The sequence below is a fragment of the Chaetura pelagica genome, unplaced genomic scaffold, assembly GCF_000747805.2.
Source record: "Chaetura pelagica isolate M959 unplaced genomic scaffold, ChaPel_1.0 scaffold90, whole genome shotgun sequence".
NCBI lineage: Eukaryota > Metazoa > Chordata > Aves > Apodiformes > Apodidae > Chaetura > Chaetura pelagica.
In genome coordinates this window covers 1,585,187-1,603,341 of record NW_009953496.1, presented here as the reverse complement: position 1 = coordinate 1,603,341, position 18,155 = coordinate 1,585,187, and positions in this window count along the sequence as shown.

The following is an 18,155-nucleotide window of genomic DNA, read 5'->3' as shown; positions in this document are numbered from 1 at the left end:
CCGTAAAGTACACTTGACCTTATGCAGGAGCAGACTGCTCAGTTCACAGAGAAGCTTAGGTTCCAGGAGGAAAACATGAAAGTGTGAAAATGGGGCTTTGAAATAAAATTATGTTCTATTTAGAGATATGACAAAAAGTTTGGCTTAATCTGTGAAGCACAAGCATGATTCGCTATTTTCTCTGTACCTGTGAAGTTTTTGTGTGCCTATGATGGAGATAGCAGTTAAACAGTGCTCTGTCTTGACTGAGTGCAGGGAGCAGAACAACTTCTTGAGAAACTTGTGCTTGCTGCACTCAAGTGTTCCTCTCCTTCCCCAAAAACAACTTTTATGTGAAGACTGGGATTTTGAAAACCATGCAGAGCTGGCCTGACTCTCCTCCTAAATGTCACAGGGAGTGCTGGAAGCTGCTTCTTCTGTGGTTAGCCGGCGACACAGGCTTTGGAAACTCTGTATAACAGCACAGATTTCCACATGAATCAAAACCAAATGCAGTGTCCTCAGAAAGGTTTCAAAGGTTGGACTGATCTTGTGTGTCAGAGCTGAGTGTCAGTTAGAGGCAGTAGGTGTAATGTGGTGCAGCCATTCTCTTCTCCCCAGGAGCACGGAAGAGCTGGCAGGCTCTTTCGTGCATTGCAGATGAAATCATGACCCCATTGACGTTAATGGGAGTCATGCCACTGGTTGACATGTAGCCAGGATTTTACCCTCTGTGACTGTATGCAATCCAAAATTGGAGATGCGCTGAAGAGTCTCTTCAGTTTATTGCTCGGAATTCCACGTAATGCCTTTGTCCTGCTCCATTCTCAGCACATCTTTCCAATTGGCATTTTTCTGTGGCTTTTAAAATTTCCTGATATTGCACCACTTTGTATCTGTATTTATATCTGTTTTCATAGTCCATTCCAAGTTCAAATTCATGGAAGAGCAACTGAAGTAATCTACCTGGATGTGTGCAAAGCATTTGACACTGTCCCACACAACATCCTCATCTCCAAACTCACAAGACATGGATTTGCCAGATGAACCATTTGGTGGATAATTAATTGGTTAGATGGCTGCACCCAGAGAGTTGTGGTCAATGTTTCAGTGCCCAAGTGGAGGTAAGTGATGAGTGGTGCTCCTCAGTGGTCAGTACTGTGACCAGTGTTGTTCAAAATTTTTTTTGGAGACATGGACAGTGGGATTGAGTGTATCTTCAGCAAGCTTGTTCATGATACTAAGCTGTGTGGTGTGGTTGACACCATCCATCTGGATGCCATCCAGAGGGACCTTGACAGACTGGAGTGGCAAGCTGGTGCAAACTGCATGAAGTTCAGCAAAGCCAAGTGTCAGATCCTGCAAAGATGTTGGGGCAGTCCCAAGCAAAAATACAGGCTGGAGAGAGAATGGACAGAGAGCAGCCCTTAGGGAAAGGACTTGGGGGTGGTGGTAGATGAGAAGCTCAACATGAGCTGCCAGCATATGCTTGCATTCCAGAAGTACAGCTGTGTCCTGGACTGCATCAAAAGAAGTGTGGCCAGGAGGGCCAGGGAGGTGATTCTGCCCCTCTACTCTGCTCTTGTGAAACTGCACCTGCAATGCTTAGTACAGCTCTGGAGCCCTCAACAGAGGAAAGACATGGAGCTGTTGGAGAGGGTCCAGCGGAGGGCCACGAAGATGATCAAAGGACTGGAGCACCTCTGCTATGAAGACAGGCTGAGGGAGTTGAGGCTGTTCAGCCTGGAGAAGAGAAGGCTTTGGGGACACCTCATAACAGCCTTCCAGTACCTGAAGAGGGCCTCTGGGAAAGCTGGGGAGGGACTTTTCATCAGAGACGGTAGTGATAGGACAAGGGGTAATGGTTTTAAACTGAGAGTAGATTTAGGTTAGACACCTGGAGGAAACTTTTCACCACGAGGGTAATAAGGTGCTGGAATAGGTTGCCCAGGGAGGTTGTGGAAACCCCCTCCCTGGAGGTGCTTAAGGCCAGGCTGGATGAGGCTTTGAGCCATCTGGTCTAGTGTGAGGTGTGTCCCTGCTCATATCAAAGAGGTTGGAATGCGATGATCTTCAAGGTCCCTTCCAACTTTAAAGGATTCTATGATTCTATGATTTGGTCACTTACTGAAAAGGATTCTGTAAATAATTACAGGAATTGCAAATATGATCAAAGGCATTTTAGGAAATAGAGGATAAATTAATCTCTTGAATGTTATTTTAATTTTTGGTGCGGTTCTTCTGAAAAGAAGACGACCCAACATGAATGAAAACAAACATCTAGAAGGAATTCCTTATTCAGCAAGTACATATTCTCAAACTCTCGTGCTAACTCTTATAGACGAATCGGATTGAAATGCAGGAATCAGGAAGGTTATTTTCCCAAACATAGACTCAAATGTTCAACACTGTCGTGCATGAAAGCCTGGTCTCAAAATTGGAAGGATATAGATTTGATGGATGGACCACTTGGTGGATAAGGAATGGGCTGGATGGTCACAGTCAGAAAGTAATGATCAACAGCTCGATGTCCAGATGGAGACCAGTGATGAGTGGTGTTCCTCAGGGGTTTGTACTGGGACCAACTGTGCTGTTCAACATCTTTGTCAGTGACATGGACAGTAGGATTGAGTGCACCCTCAACAAGTTTGCTAATGACACCAAGCCGTGTAGTGAGGTCCATGTGCTGGATGGAAGGGATGCCATCCAGAGGGAACTTGACAAGATTGAGAGGTGGGCTTGTGCAAACTGCAAACTGCAAGTTCAACAAGGCTAAATGCAGGGTCCAACACCTGGGTTGAGGCAATCCCAAGCGCAATGCAGGTTGGGCAGAGAATGGATTGAGAACAGCCTTGAGGAGAAGAGCCTGGTGGTGTTGGTCAATGAAAAGCTCAACATGAGTGAGCAATGTGTACTTGCAGCCCTGAAGACCAACCATATTTTGGATGCATCAAAAGAAGCAGGGCTAGCAGGTCAAGGGAGGTGATTCTCCATTCTACTCCACTCTCATGACACCCCACCTGGATTATTGTGTCCAGCTCTGGAGCCCTCAACACAGGATGGACATAGAGCCCTTGCGGCGAGTCCAGAGGAGGGCCATGGAGGTGATCAGAAGGCTGGAGCACATCTCCTGTGAAGACAGGCTGAGCTCAGAGGGTCGGGATTGTTCAACCTGGAGAAGAGAAGGCTCTGGGACACCTTATAGTGACCTTCCGGTACCTGAAGGGGGCCTATAGGAAAGCTGTGGAGGGACTTTTTACAAGGTCTTGCAGTAACAGGAGAAAGGGTAATAGATTAAAACTGGAAGAGGTGAGATTTAGGTTAGGAGAACATTCTTCATTGCGAGAGCGGTGAGACACTGGAACAGGTTTCCCATGGAACTTGAGGATGTCCCCTCACTGGAAGTGTTCAAGGAGAGTTTGAATGGGGCTTTGAGTAACCTGGTCTAGTGGGAGGTGTCCCTGTCCATGCAGGGGGTTTGAAACTGGATGATCTTTAAGATCCCTTCCAACCCAAACCATTCTGTGATTCTATATGAAATATATACACAAATATATGGCACCTGGCCTCATATGAACGGATGAAGTGCAAAGACCTATTCATGCTCTTGCCAGAGGCAGCATCTAAAGGGCATTATGCGGGAGTGCCTGTGAATATGTCTGTTGCTGCACATATCTCATAGTTCTCTATTGAAACTAGAAGATGCAAAGAGATGAGGACTGTTTATTTCTTATTGTTTATTTAATTGGACACAAGAGATGTTCAGTGCTTTTCTCTTGCCCTAATTTCAGTCATAAAGACAAACAAATTGAGGGGAAATGTAGACTGTTGTGGGATTCTTTCCTGTGTTTGAAGATATGTGAAGTAATTTAGGTCACCTCTGTCTCAAAAGACTATGGAAAAATTGCTTCAGGTAATAGACTGTGTAATATTAATATCAGTCTTCTAAACCATCAACTTATGGTTTTAATAGTGTGAGACCAAAGACTTCCAGGGGAAAATATAGTGAGTTAATATAATCTGCTATTTGGAAGGAATCTGAATAAATTAATCACATGAAAAAATAGCTTAGAAATTCTTGTTAATAATTTCAGTGCCTTACTCAAAGGTAAAATAATACTTGAAAGATATTCAAAATATCTTTAATAAAATAATAAAACATGTCTTGGTGTTCTTTATATGTATATTTATTAGAATAGTCCTAACTGAATATGAATTTTCAGAGTGAAGGGAAGAGGAGGGAAAGGTTAAGACTAAGAAATGTTGAAGTGCCTTGGCTGAATATCCTGATTTAGAATCATCTTCCTTAGGGGCACTGCAGATTCTTTGTTTTCTTCGTATCCATCCCACCTGCTGCAATGACCAAAACGAATGAGGTCAGTGTGGTCCCTCTACCTCTTCCTTTCCTTTATTGCACCCTTAAATTTGGAGCAGTAATAATTGTTCAAAGTAGCCTGAAGAAAGTTACAGTTAGCCTACAGATCAAGTCACATACCTCTACAACACATTAATTAATTATTCTTTTGCTTTTGGAAAAGCAAAGAACTAAAATCTTGTTTAGAACAATCTTGGAGCACTTGAGAATTTTAAATTCTAAGTGCTAATTTAATGAAGGTAATTGTAATGACTTTTGCTGTTACAATTATTAGATGACATGCGTCAACTTCTCTTCTCCTTCCAAAAAACCTTGACTGGCCAGTAATCTGTTTGCAGGGATTCTTACCCTTTCTTTCCCCAGCTCCCCTTAGAAATGGTTGGTGAGATAAAACAGTATTGGATTCTGGTGCCAGTGTGCAGGCAGCAACTTCTAACTTGGAGATGGTGGGGTGAGGAAGCCAGAGAAGGAGTGTGGTTCTACCTTCCTCTCTTCCTGCCCCTCCTCCCCACCACAACCACCTCAGACTCTGATGCTTTTTTCCTGGCTTCCTTCTCTCATGGACTAACTCTGCTCCTCTCCAGCTGGTCTCACAGTCCTGTGTACGCTTTTCCTGCTCCTCTGTTTTTTACTTCATCTCTGTCATCCTGGTCCATCAAGCTACCCAGGTACGACAGAAAGCCAATGCTCTGTGTAATCTTCATCTGCCGCAGAGCAGAGGGAGGGTGCTTTCATGTCCAGTTAAATAATGATCAGGCTAAGATATTTTGTTTTGTTTGCTATATCTCCTGAAGATTTACTAGATATGTGGGAAGACATTGACTACTGTTCTGGTTCAATGACAAAAACCCCCATTTTTTCCCAAGTATTTGACATAACCCTTTCTTGCATTATGTATGTGCAAGAACTAAAATTTTGGCATCTGTGAAGAGTCTGTGAGTTCCTCTTTAATTTCCTGTGGTGTTTTGGAGAGACACACTGAGGGGTCCCATCATAACATTACCTAGTACAGAAAATATATGTTGGATGACACCATCAAGGACTCTTAAAAAAAAAATGGAGGTATGTTTGAAGAATGTCAAAAAGTCCACTTGCATGTTAGGAGAATATGATGAGGCCACTTTTTTTTTCTGTAGAAAGCAGTGAAATCTGGGAACACAGTAACGCCAAAGCACAGCTGGTCCTTGAACTGGTTCACAGCTCCCCACCAGAAGTGAAGCAAACCAGTTTAGCACATCCTTGCCTTCTGTGTCCCAGATGACAGTATCACTATTTAAAACCTTGTGAAATTAGGTAGAAAGGGAATTAAAACTAACTTGTGACAGGCTGGTTATGCTGCTCCTTGCCAAGACTTTAAAGATATGTGGAGAGTAAATTTAGAAACGCTATATATGTAAGTTGTGCTTAAACCCCTTTGCAAGCCTGAAAGGATGTTTGGAGTTACAACTTAAAAACAGTGGGATTTAGTGCAACAGGTTTTGGCAAATGAATCACTGCAGTTCCTACAGCTGATGAATTAATGTGGACTCGACAGACTAACATGTACCATGTGTTTACTTTGGCAGCAAATGTGGAAAAATCATTTGGAGAAAAACTGTATTATTCAACAGATTTCTTTTTTCTCCTTTGTTTTGTGTATTTTTTTCTTCCTTTAATTGAAATCACAAAGGTAGGGTTCATAAAGTCTTTCAGATTGGTACCACATTTGTCATATCATGAGAAACTAATGATACTATTACATGATTTTTTGTTTACTAGGCTGATCATAATAGTTCTCTCAACTGCTAAAATGGAAGAACGCTACCCCATATACCATCTAGCAGGTAATGAAGCAGGCAGATGTCAGATCAGAAAATCCATTGCAATTTTTTGTGCTTTAAAACTCGTTTACAACATGAAGCTTTTGAGCATCTGATTTATGAAAGCCCAAATTTATCTGTTGTCAAGCTGTTTATGAGACAACAATAGTGTTTTCCACCAAAATTTTAACAAACTCTTTAGCTTAGTGTTATGGAGAGCAAAATAGTCATATCATAACTTGTTTTTTCCTCTTAAATCCTAAGTTTACAAGTTTCATTATACTCAGCTGCACAAGTTATGACTCCACACGACTGAAAGGCTGAGAAGGACAAAACCTGTACCTTGTCTGAGCGGACTTTGCAGGTTCACTGTGTCTTTTCAAACCTAGCAACCACTTGTCACACATGATTGTTGTACATCAAAAATGCTGAAAAAGGAGAGATGAAAAATGGACGTTTTCAATAACACCTTGATTATTTTTTCCCTTTTTAATGAAAAATCCCCTGCAACATCATGTCTGTCTTTTCTACAGGTTGGGGCAGAGCAGCACTTTCCACTTCTCCAAACTGCCTTAATTCTTTTGCAACCACATTTACATGCCACAGAAGCTACAAGGCTATTCTTATGCACATGAGTCTTTAAATAAACTGGATGTGTCTCAGAAAAAAATGACAGTGTTCCAACTCAACTATGAGAATGAACTAATTCTACATGTGACATTCTATGAATTTCTACCGATCATGCTACACAGGAGGTCGATTTCATTACATTAATGTTTTTCAGTCCTAAGATTTCTGACAGATGGTATCTTTTGAAATTCTTGCTGGCTTTCCCAACCCCGCTAAGCTTCTTTATTTATTTATTTTTTCTTTCTTAGAAAAATTCCTTTTTAAAGGTCTGATTACAAACAATAAACAAATAACCAGTCTTTTCCATCTGAAGAGAATTTAAAGTTAGATTTCATTAGCAGTTGGGAAAGTATGCCATGGAAGCTTGGGGAGAAGTGAGGGGAGGAGAGTAACCTCTAATGACCGTCAGCCCTACATTCTCTTCCTTGTGTCCTCTTTCATCTAAGCCCAGCAGCTGCCAACATCCATAGAGACATGGTGCTGCCATCATTCATTTGGATTCCTACGTCTGCATACTTTTCCCACTCTCAGGCATGGAGAGGGTTTCTAGTGTCAGAAAGGGTTTTGTCTCTCCTCCTCCTGGGAATACCTAATAGAGTGAAGGGCCAGTAGTGGATATTTAGGGAAGGGTTATGAAAAATGAGACGAGTGCAGAGCAGGCTTTTGCCCCATAACTTTTGACTCATAAACTGTCATCAGGTCAGGGCCACCATCAGAATGTCTTCTTGCTTTTTTAAAATCCTTATTGTTTTATTTCTTTCTTGGCTTGACTCTCACAATGGCAAGTCGCTTGCCTGTGAGACCATGGTCAGAGTAACCAACTCCATAAACACCAAGATGACTCAAGTCATGGTGAAATCTAGTATGTTACTTGCTTTGAATTTGTAGCAGAAAGCCAGGAAAAAAAATGCACATTAGAATCTAAGAATGCCTCTGGTTACCTGAGAAAGAATAGCCTTCTCTGAACATCATGGTGGCCGCTTGAGACCTATCACCATGCCAGAGGATGTCTGAAGACATTCATTCCCAAAGACTGGTTTCAGCCAAACTTTTCACAGCCTTGTAACAATTTTGCTTGATTTAATTTCCTTTTGTTTAGTGTAATTTCCCTTCTTTTAATCTAATTTCCTATGTTGTGTTTTAATATAGATGAAAAGAAAAAATGGAAACAAAATATCGAGAACAGGGATGAAAGATGAAAGAAAGACATATCCAAACATATATCCAGGCCCTTATGATTAAGTAAGTTTTAACTGACATATTTGGTGAGACTGTGGACAGGCAAATGTCTTTGTTTGCATCTCTATTTCTGTGTCTCTGGCTATGGAGTTAGGTAGCTCAATACCCGTATCTGTGTTTTATGGGAACATAAAGGAAATGCAAATGTCTTATCCAGTAAATCACTGTAGCTTTATCCAAAGTAATGAGTCTCTGGCTAATGAATCAATGTCACAAGCATATCCCAGAAGGAAAAAAGTATTTCACTGACATCTGTGTCTAACTCATTGTCTTGGCTGCTTCAGCTGGTGTTGGGACAGTCCTGATCACAAAAAATGAGAGGGCTGTGTGTGTCCCTTTCAGCAATGATATGAGAGGAAAAAACATACCAAAGCTAGCCAAATAAAATTCTGATTTGTTTGTTAACAAAATAAGACTACAGTTACAAAGACAAAACCAAACTAGCCAAACAAAAAAATCCACTTCAGTCTTTCCTATAGGTGTTAAAAAATGGTTAGACTTCGAAAGAAAGATAACCATAGTAAGATATTTCAGATTTTTAAAGCATCTTATTATAGAAAGTGTCTTCCTTAGGATCCAACAGATTGGTAATACTAAAAGTGACAAATTAACTCTGGTCACTAATTGGTTTTCAGCTTTCCCCTTTGGTTTGTTTAGCCCACTTGTCAGGATGTAATTAGAATAAGTTTAAAAGGCAATTAACCACAGTCTGTAGTGAATGTTTGAAACATTGTAAGTATCAGATGCTGTTTGTGAGATCGTATTGCCTGTGATCATAGGGTTTATGGGAGTGCTTAGAGAAATTTTTCTTTGAATTTTAATTCTAATTCTGTAGCCTGGCCACAACACTGGCCAATTAATTTAGACTCATAAAAATAAAGACCTCTTTAAAGCCTTGGTTAGAGTTATTTGGGGCAATCTCATTAAAACTACCCTTCTACTGCTGAAATGAACCTTGCTGCATCAACTTATATCTTAGACCAATTTTTTCCTCAAACAGGAGTTAATCTAAAAAATTCTTGCTCCCTGGCTTCAATCTTTTGTTTTGTTCATAAAGAGAGGAAATATATTGCTGTAAAAAAAAAAAAAAAGAAAAAAGTTGGCAGCATTGAATATCAGTGCTCTTGTGTTCAATAAATTGTTCTTGTTTCTGACAAGGAGGATGACAATTTGGAATGCAGTTGGAAGGGTATGGAAGATTCAGTAATTAAAAGAAGTGTGATTATACCAGAAGCTCCTCTTGCTGCCATTTGTGACAAAAATAATTGGCTGAGGAAAGAATGTCTTGGCATTGAAGTTCTCTTTGCAATATATGTGAAATTGCTTCTAGGAATTTAGCATAGCTGGCTGCAGAAATAGAGGTTCAAAATCTGAGTGGAGTGGAAAATATAAGGAACTATAGAGATAGCCTCTGAGCATCTGTCTATGCATGTTCATGTTGGTAATATTTTCATGCTGTTACAGATGGAAAGGAGCATCTGCTAAGCACACAAGAAGCAAAAAAAGGCTGGTGTTGACAAGTTCACCCAAGACAATTAAGGATAAGTTATTGCTTTAACAACATAGCCCTGAAAGTGGAGCAGGGCAGAATTACATCACCTGAAGAGGAGAATCTGCAAGATTTTACTTCCCAAAGCACAATTTCTAAAGTCATTTCTCCCTGGGTAGAAAGGTTGGTACAGAGTTTCCCTTGTGACTTGGTCCAGCTTCCCTGGCACATGTAGATCTGGGCAAATTGTGTTCCAGGTTTCCCTGGAGAAAGTGAGGCAGCTGTATTTCTCAATTGCTCTTGTGAAAATGTGTGAAGCTAATGGAAGCTGCTGTCTTGCCTAGGTACAACGGGTCCACGGTTAGCAGAAATAAGTTTGGCAGTCCACTTATAACTTTTGTTGGCACAAACATCACAAATAGAGGGCCAGATTCTCAGCTGATGTCAGTCTACACATTTATATATCTCCATTTGTCATTGTAGCCTGTTCTCAGTGCAAACTGTCTTGATACTTTTGCTTTCATTTCCAGGGGTTAGTGTGCAGTTTGCGGTGAGGTCTTGTGTGTCCTACCAGTTTGTCCTTTTTTGCTGCTTACCCTTCAGTTGATTTTCCAGCTGAACAATAAGCTGAAACAAGAAGACCTGAGTTGTGAGGGGGTTTGAGTGGTCTGAAAATGTGAATAATGGCTGATTTGCAATTAAAGAGTGCTTGAGTTTGTCCATGAACGTCTAGTCTTACTTTTCTCACTCAGACTAGTTGCCACATGATTCACACACAAATGACTTAAAAAAATAAGGAAAAAAAACCCCTCTAATGGTGAAAGACTATGGTGAAGTCATATGACTGCCAAAGAAGCTTTATTAAATAGCCATTAAACATTAAAAGAAGAGTTACTGTAAGAATCTTGGCCCAGTCAGCTCTGTGGACTTGGCATACGTTGTAAAAATTCTGGATTTCTTTTAGTTCACTAGTTTTGCTCTATAATCATCGTTTGACTGCAGACCCAAAACCCAGTGTGCTTGCTCAGGGATAAGGAGTTCCAACTTCTAGCTGAAGAGTGGCTGAAAGTTTTGTAGTTGGTTTGGAAATTTTGTGCCCTTTGGTAAATGCCATAAAATGCAGTTCTTCTCTACCATATCATGATAAAACTAAGTCTGGCTCTTATTTGGTGATACATTGCCATAGAGAAACTTGTAATATTACAAGTAGGTCTCTATGAGATATTAAGGTAATTCCTCACTGTAAATTATTAATACTCACTGTAAATAACTATCCCTCACTGTAAATGATTAGACTGTTTTAATGGTAAAATATTTCTAAGTACAACATTCGTAGTCTAGAGAAGGGCTGAAGGTGTCCTGTGCATCCTCTGTTTTGGTCGGGTTTTTTGATAAGCATAAACTTAAATCGCAAGTTTATTAGCACACAACCTCAAAATAAGTCTGATTCCACTGCAATGCTTAATACACTTATAAAAATATATTTTGAAAACTATTCTCTTAGGAGACTAACAGATCAGCTTGGGTACCCTTGCTGTGGAGGTTTATCATAATGTTTCTGCCTCCAGGTGTCCACTTCATGCTTATGCCAGAAACTATTAAATGATGTTTCTTTTTCTGGCTGAAGTGGTTGATGCCACTTTTATTTTTCCTACCTCCTTTCTTGACAGTAGGATGGTAAATTCTGTTAGGGTGGCTGAGCAGACAGCTAGGGGCTTTATCTTAAACTGTACCTTAAACTGCTGCAGTGTATAAAATTCTCCATAATGCAAGAAATAGCATGGGATTTTTTGGGTTGGAAAAGACCTTTAAGATCATCAAGTCTAACTATTGACTCAGTACTGCCAAGGCCACCACTAAATCATGTCCATCAGAACTACATCTATATGGCTTTTAAATCACCCCTGGGATGGGGACTCACCATTGCCCTGGGCTGTCTGTGTCAGGGCCTGGCAACACTTTGGGGAAATAAATCGTTCCTCATATCCAACCTAAACCTCCCCAGGTGCAACTTGAGAGCATTTCCTCATCATTTGTTCACTTCCCAGAGGGTACTCAAATTGAAAATTCAACTCCAAGTCTTTTCTTTATCAAACTAAACTGACTGGACTCCTAAAACCTTTCAGTATAACACACCACATGCAATCCTTTAGCCATTTTTTTAGCTCTTCCCTGAATCAGCTTTTTTTCCCCTCAGTTTCCTCCTTTGAGAAAGCACCAATTGCAGCTGTTCTTACAAAAATTAAGAATGTTTTTTAAATATACCTTTACACATGCTCACCACAGCAGCCATGTCCTACCTGAAGGTGTTGTGTCTTCCTTTCAATTTGGTGGGAAAATTGGCACATGGACCTCTGAGACAAATGAGCTTTAAGGTCTATCTCTCTTCCACAAAGCCACCCTCATCTGCTGCAAAAAGTGGGCACTTTCTACCTTGTTAGTTTAATGACACTTAATTTTCAGAAATTCCTTGAATAATGAGCTGAGCCTTTTAGCTTGAATCAAACTGCTGTAGGTTTGGCTTGTTTTGATACCTAAAATGGACAAATCAGCAAAGTACCAGACCTGCCCAAACAGCAGCAATACTTGCTAGTGTGGCACGAATGTTTAGGTCGGGGTCTGGCACATGTTGAACAGTTGAAGCAGGAAATCCTTCTTAAAACACATTTGATGGATTTCTAGTGGCTGAATGAAACCAGCTCTTGGTGTAAACTAACCTTCCGAAACTCTGTGAATTGCTATGAAATTGTATTCCAACATATGTATTGCAATTACACACAGGCATAGCTCCACAGTAAAGTGGAGGTTTTTTTCTTTCCATTAAGAACTCTGATCCAGAAGCAGAAACTGGCTTTGTTTGGCACAAGTTTTTCCTGTCACTGACTATTCTGTCATCCCATGCCAGTTTTCTCAGTAGTTGCCACTTGAGATATTACTGAAGCAGAGGTGACGAGACCATCAAAGCTGGGAAACAGCAACTATCCCAAGATAAACTGCTCCCTGCCCTGCATGGAAGCACAAAAAATATTGAACTCAGTCGAAACTTTGCCACCTTAATTCTCTTTTGATGCTGCACAGGTTTTGTTGGATCAATGTAGAAATGCTAAATTATAATTGCTTTGTATACCTAGAGTTACTATTTGTTGACACAGCAAAACAAAGATAAGACTGCAGCATGAATTAGAGCAAAAACCCTCCGGGTGTGAAAGGTACCACACATCACTTTCAGGCAGTGCTAACATCTATTCTAATATATCTTTGTTGGTATCATTACCTCTGTGAGCTAAGTTTTGATTGGTTTTGGTCTCTCTTTTAGTGCTAGCGTTGCCAAATATGGCAAAAAGGAGGCGTTTTGTTGCTCAGACCTATCCTAAGGAAATTTAATCTAGTTCAGACAACATCACTGTGTGGGATTAATCTCACCTAATTTTAGCTATTTAATAGTTAAGCAGCAAGTTGAACTAGTTAACGAATAGTAACTGGAGATGGATGTCTACCTCCAGAGAATTACTTGTCTTGGCCTGTGTCTGCAGTGAATAATATTTTTAGGCACCCATCTCTCCCTGTTTATTGTTGAGGAGTCTAGATGACTAGCTAAGATGATGACTGTAACTTTTGGAGGCAGAAGTTGGGTAAGATAAATCCTTCTTAATAATTTTTATCTAGGCAAGACAATGTTCCTATCTCAAGGTATGCTGTGTGTAGTCAGTGCTTGACATGCAATGTCTACAGAAGTGACTACAGGAGCTGTGAACCCAAAGAGTATGATATGCTTTTCAAACCTTCTTTAGCCTGCCTAGAGAACAGGGCTCATTTTATGTTTTCATTCTCCTTATTTGGTATAATTAACCTTCAGCTGCCTTTTTCACAATGGGTCTTTATGAACCACACACAAAAGGGAATTATATCACTGCTCTTCATTCAGGCTTATACAGTGCTTTGGGAACCACGCAAAGAGGCTTAAATACATATTCAGACCATCAAGAATTAAAGTTCAGGGCCTTGTGCATCTTGGCATTATAGCTGCAAATAATAAGAAGACAGTCCTTGCCCCAGGGATTTAAGGTGATCTGGCAATAAATAGCTAAAGTATTCTGGAGGTGACCAAGGTGTGAAATGGATAAGTCCTAGTGAGCAGATTCACACCAGGCCCAAACTTAATTTTATTTGACTAATGCCAGGCTGGCTCAATTGTGGTGACTCACAATGTTTTCTTGTACCGTGAACAGAAAGAACCAACCTAATGTTTGGAAATGTCTGACTTCTCCAAACTTGTTAGACATGTAATTTATTTCTGTTCTGAGGAGATGGGAAAAAACAAAAAACAACCCTCCACCCCAACATGTAACACTTCTATTCAGCAACAAGCAATAATTTCCCTGTTGCTTCAGGTATCTTTTGTGACTTGTTTTTGTTTGTTTTTTTTTTCCCTTCCAGCTAACTCAGATACTTAACATGGGAAAGCTGAATTGTTTGTCAGCTCTGAGTGTTTGTTTTTTTTTTTTGTGAAAACTTTCTCAAACATGAAAGGATTTAGTTTCAAAACACCAATTTTGTAGGCAGCTGACAAAGACATCTTTTTTTTCTCTGCTTTTCCTTGGAATTACTTCTTAGAAAAAAAATCACAGAAGGGGAGTTAATTTTTACATAAAATCTGCTACTTGTGGGAGATCTTTAAATGCTTAACAATTTAAAAGAAGCATTGAAACTTTTTATACACTATACAGACAATGCCCTTCAGATGAAAATCATTGCAGATCACACAAATGCCATATAGTCTTTGAGTAATGATCATCTACTACATAAAACCAAACAGTCATAAAAGGAATAATTTAGGCAAAAGGTTGCTATTTCTTCTGGCAGTGTACTTATTGTAATAATAGCATATCTGAGACATGAAAGACTTTAAGAAAGGGGGAGACAAAAAGAACTTTAAAGCAGCCAGTGTCTGTTTCCACTAAGCTACTAAATCACATCTTATTTCATACCAAGGTACATGTTTAAATTTCCATCCAAGTTCTAATCCAGTGGCTTTAAGCTAAGCTAGTATCTGCTGCTGAACTGGATCTGCTCTTGGATAAGTTTCCAGCAATGCTTTTTTCTTAATTGTGCCAAGCCACTTGGCAAACTGTGTGCGTTCAGACTCAGGGCACAGAAGTCTCTTGCTCCAGGTTCATGTATCCTTTTATCTTTCTTCCTGTGCTGGTGACATAGATCTCTGGATAAAATAATCTGTTCCAAATAATTAATTATTATGGTAACACTAGAACATTGCTAATATTAGTAGAATAACAGCATGCTATAAAATTATTAATATTTAAGCACACAGTTAAATACTGTGCCAGACTACACAGCCAAAGGGTTGCTATTCACCGTGCCTAATTTAATACATTTTTTGTTGGGGCTTCGCTTCAGTGCTTAGCCTCTTTATATAGTGAAATGTGAGATACACTTTTAAAGGTTAATTTTGGGTGAAGTATCTTGTTTTCTAGAGGTGCCTTTTTGTCACCATCAGCTATATGTAATGTTTATATTGTTGCATGCCTTAATCCGGATGAATCTAAATTAAAATTCATTTTCACCTTGCACTTTGGAGTTCCCTAATTTGTGAATGCCAGACTTCGCATATCCGGTGACATCTTTTTTGAGTCTGTATTTTCAGATATGAATTACATGCTAAAAATGCCCATGGATGGGTCAATTGTGTAATATATATTGGTACAGTCTTTTAAGGAGAGTTTTCCCCTACACTCTCACTCCCTCAATACCCTCCATGCTTCTGATTTCAAACAGCCTGATCCCACTCTACTGCTAACTATGCTTTGTCCCCATTTCCCTTTCTTGTGACATCCCCTGGCAGTAGCAGACACTGGACATGAGCCTTTTCAGGAGGTATAAAGAGGAGCACCAGATGTCCTATCTATGATAACAGTTCACTTACTACCTTGAGTTCCTTTTTTGTTACAGCCCATAACATTGTACCTCTTCCCTGCTTATCTCAGTCTCCACTGGTTCTCATCTGCTTTCTACCAGTACCTCAGTGTCAGGAAACATATGCTTAGAGGTGGAAATTTTATACTGCCCTTAAGAGAGAGAAAGCAGGGCAACAAAAGAGAAGAGCAGATGAATTTTGGGGTTATATGTATATATATTTGTTTTGGTTTTGTTTTGTTGTCTTTTTTTGTTGTTCTTTTTTTGTTTGTCTGTTTTTTTTCATAATGAGTTTTACAAAGTATTGTAAAAGTCAGTTTTTACAATATGCTTCATAATTTGTCTACCCATTTCTCAGGCCTGAGTCTCTTCTGTCCCTAAGTTTTAAGGATATATATATGTATCTCTGAAGATATATCTGATAACTTTCCCAGTCATGGAATGGGGGTTATTTAGATGTACAGTTTCTGTTTTCTTCCTAACTAAATATTCTAATTTAACCCTAGGCATCTTGAGAAGGTAGAACCACAACTTTAAAGCCTGGGATACTGAACAAGGTTTCAAAACATTGGATAGATTTATGTCTTCTCTATTATTAGGTGATCGCTAAATAAATACCTATAAGTAGAAGTAAGCAGATTACCTGTGTAAGAACAAAATCTCAGAGTGCAGTGCAATGACTATTGGTATAAACATGAAGAGGTGAACTGAAGCAGCAGATCTGAAGACTTATGCCTGAACCTTATTTCTGCTCTCTGGAATATTTAGGGGGATTTTTTTGAATTATGCTGATATTCAATTCATAATATTTGATAAAGTTGTCCTTCAGGGGCTGAAAACTCCTGATATCCTGATATGTACCTCTAACATCTATCTGAAAAACATGAAGTTTCTGTATTATGGGAATTCTCTCAAACTTCTGTATAGTTGAACCATTTTCTTCCTAAATGGAAACCACCTGGTGGGAAGAAACAAAAACGCACATACTTTTCCATCTTGAAGTATAAATCTCACAGGACAAATAAGGATTTGTCCTCTTCTTTCAGTTTAGGTGCATGCAAACAGAAACTGTGGAGATGGATGATAGCATCTTTCCATTGTATTTGTCCATCGTGCTTATAAATAAGATAATGTAATAAATATTATATGTTTTCCATTCTTAAATATGGGATCTCTCTACTGAGCAATAGATTTCCCTGATCCCTCAAATATCTATATTGAAGCAAGTAAACTTTAGCTATAAAACTTTCAAAACACAATCTTTTGATTTATATTTCTCTTTGCCTTCCTGGTGGTACAGAGAAGATCTATACGGTCAGGATGATGTACATCTCAGGGGCTTGACCAAGTCACAATAAAACTGCTGCCAAAATATCCGGTCATTTATTTAACTTAAAGTATTCTGCCATGCTAGGGAGGAAAAGTTGACTGCTGAGCACCAGGAGACCCAAAATATTCTTGGCCAATGGATCATGGATTTCCCCGTGTCACTTATCTTACCATTTCAGCACAGTACCATATGTTCCCTTACAATTTTGTAATGTGCCCCATATGTTTGCCTTCCTTGATGAAAACCAAGGAGGCAGCAAATTATCTGCAGCACTGACACACAAACTGTGATTTTTGTTTTAGATCTAAGCTTAGTATAATGTCTTTTCATATTCTGTTGGGTAAGTGGTCTCCAGTGAATACCCATATTTTGTGAAAAATTGTGAATAACTGTTCAGTCAATGAATGTTGCATGCATGTTCCTAAAACAAGTGTCACTAGATAAACTATCACTTTTTAGGCTGGAGATAGTATTAAATATGTATATATATATATTAAAAAATATATAAATGGTGTAAAAATTCTATAACAGTTCATCTCCATTCTGCAAAACATTAAGAGGAAAAAAAAAAAAAAAAAAGAAGATCTAATTCTTCCTGGTAAGCAGAACCACATTGGAGGTGAATTTGGCCAGAACAGAGATCTAGGTCTCAGCTGTGAATGTGGAAACTGATTTGGGTGTTTACTGATTAAACTCTGACCAGGTTGGCAATGAACAGGAAAAACTGAATGCAGTGAGGAATAGTTAAGAGTTAACCAAGCCTCAACTCTCCAACTCTGTGTGTATATGCATGTGCCCGTGTGTTTGTATATGACAATTACTATGAAACTTTGGGTCTTAGGCTTATTCTGATAGGATAATGTTTTAACCTTAGTGTGGCCCAATTAACTAACTACCTCCGGAGCTGTGACGCAGCTGTTTCATTATTTTTTTTTTAGACAGAAAGAACTAAAGATTGAGATTATCTGTTTAAGTCCTATGCTGTGTTGCAGAACAGTTTGCTTACTGTTGCAACTTTCATGTTTGCTTGTTTTTTTGTTATTGCTTTTGTTTTGGGTTTTTGTTTTGTTTTGTTTTTTTAATTGCATATAGCATCTACTATAATTTTTTATAATTACAAATTGTGGTACAGGTCCCCTTCTAAGGGATATTAGGAAAAAACTAATTTAAGCAATATGTGAACTCAACAATATTACATACCTGTGTAAGACTTGATCTGGTAATTAAAATATTCTCCACTCAGTTTAAATTGTTACATCCAGAAGAAAATGAATGGTAATAAAGCCACCAGTTCACCAGGAGGAGATCCACAAAGAAACCTAAGGCAGATCAGCAAATTCACATAGAAAACAAACTCAGCACAATGTTTCTGATGTCTGGAGA